Raw genomic sequence first — 1977 nt, forward strand, 5'->3', positions numbered from 1 at the left:
CAGGAGGGGAGGGGCGGGCGGGGCCGCCGGCTCCCCCTGCCGGCGCCAGGAGGCTGCTGTGGGCGCCATTTCCCTCCCTCGCCGGGGAGACGGGGGCGGCGCGGCGGCCCCTCACAGAGCCGTGGGCGGTAAGTGGGGGCGGCCCTGAGGGCGGGGTGGGGCTGGAGCCCGCCGGGCTGAGAGGAAGGGGCTGGTAAGCGGCGTTTTTCCACCGTTTTTTTGCCCTGTTCGATAACTATTTCAGTGGGTTCCCACGTCAGGCCTGTTCCCGTCAGAAGCAGTAACAGAATTACCCGATCTGGCTTCCTGTCAAGAAGTAATTCATATTCCTATAATATACACTTACAAATTTTACAAATACAGGGACTTTTGCATAAAAGGTTGTCTTCACCAGCCATCAATCAGGAAATACATTTTTGTCTAGCAATTCTGAACACTATGACATTAAAGCTAACAGAGTGAACCGGGCAAGTTAAATATTTCGTATTTGTTCTAGAAAGCTCGAGTAGCACTAGAAGTCACAATCTGAAAAAAAGGAGTTTAAACAGATGTCAACAGCAACAAAAAAAAAATAAAAATCAAACACTTCACATCTTGCTCATGAAACCTGGCATTCCTTTACTGCACTCTCCATGTATTTTGGTGTTCTGTCCCCTAGTAGTTTGTCTGGGAAGCTGTATTATAGATTTAAAAATACTAATATATTTTTAAAATCTGTTTTAAACATCAACTGGTACATCTCATAAACTAGTGCTATCATCATCTGAATGCATACCATCTAACAGTAAAAAACCCCTACACCTTTACCTTCAAGAGTCTGAAGATTTTGGATTTCAGAAACAAAGGAAGCCACCTGTATTTACAAAGTATCCATGCTCACTTGTCAAATTGCAGCTAGAAAGTAACACGTGAAACTCTTAGCAAGGTAAGATAAAAAACTTTCTTCCACAAATTAACCACTTTGTTGGAAGAAATAAAAGCAGGCACCATTCCTTTATCTTAACTGTTTTATTAAACTGGTCTATCAGTTGTCTTTTCAAATATCCTTTTAATAAAGGACCTCAGAAGAGAAACTAGGCTGGACACAGGCTATATGCCAGGAAAAAGGAAAAAACAGAGACAAACAACCAAACTCGACAGTAGCAAAGGGCAGAGTTCATTTTAGGGAGCGCTATACAAAGGTTAGTTGCTGCAACTGCCATTTGCTCTGTACTCTACTTTAAAATAATTAGGTAGACCAAGTACTTTATTTTCTTTTTTTGCAGAAGCAAAAGCAGTTACCCAAATCTTTTCATTTCAGTAATACACTTTGAAGTGATAGAGAGAATAAAATTGGGATACGGAAGAGCCTGATGAGAATCACATAAGCCTTGGTTTAAACTTAGGAACTCTGAAGACATGGCCTATAATGCCAAGAGCTTCCACTGGCAGACCAATGCCCCCCTTAGAGCAGAAAGCCAAGAACTGAAGTTGTTAATGCACTTTGAGGGTCATTGTGCAGATCTGTTGCTGTCTCATGGTACAGAAAGACACATCGTATGCCCTGTAACATGCTATGTCTAAATGGCTACTTGGAAATTAAATAATACTGGGTAGTTGAAATTAGGTAGTTGTGTAGAAAATAATAGCAAGGAGGTCCTGCCTGAGGAAACGGAAAAGGACTGTCAGACATGGTGGAGACAAGCAACAGCCATTCTTAGTAGCACTTTCTCCACAATATTCCTGTTTAAATCCACTTTAGTTCAACAATACATGGACTTCTTTTGTCCTCCTGGAGCTACAATACCCAAAGGAATACGGTCAGTAGGGGGACTATGGAAGGTCTCAGGAGTTGCAGTAGCACGTACAAGAGAATTACTGATTTAGGGCTCCTCCTTTTCAGATTTTCAACTATAAAACCTACCTTAACTATTGGAGTAACAGTAAGTTCAAACTTTAAGTTCCCCATAAAAGATCCTTAACTGAATCTTATACTTG

This window comes from Larus michahellis, chromosome 10 (assembly GCF_964199755.1).
Source record: "Larus michahellis chromosome 10, bLarMic1.1, whole genome shotgun sequence".
Classification (NCBI taxonomy): domain Eukaryota; kingdom Metazoa; phylum Chordata; class Aves; order Charadriiformes; family Laridae; genus Larus; species Larus michahellis.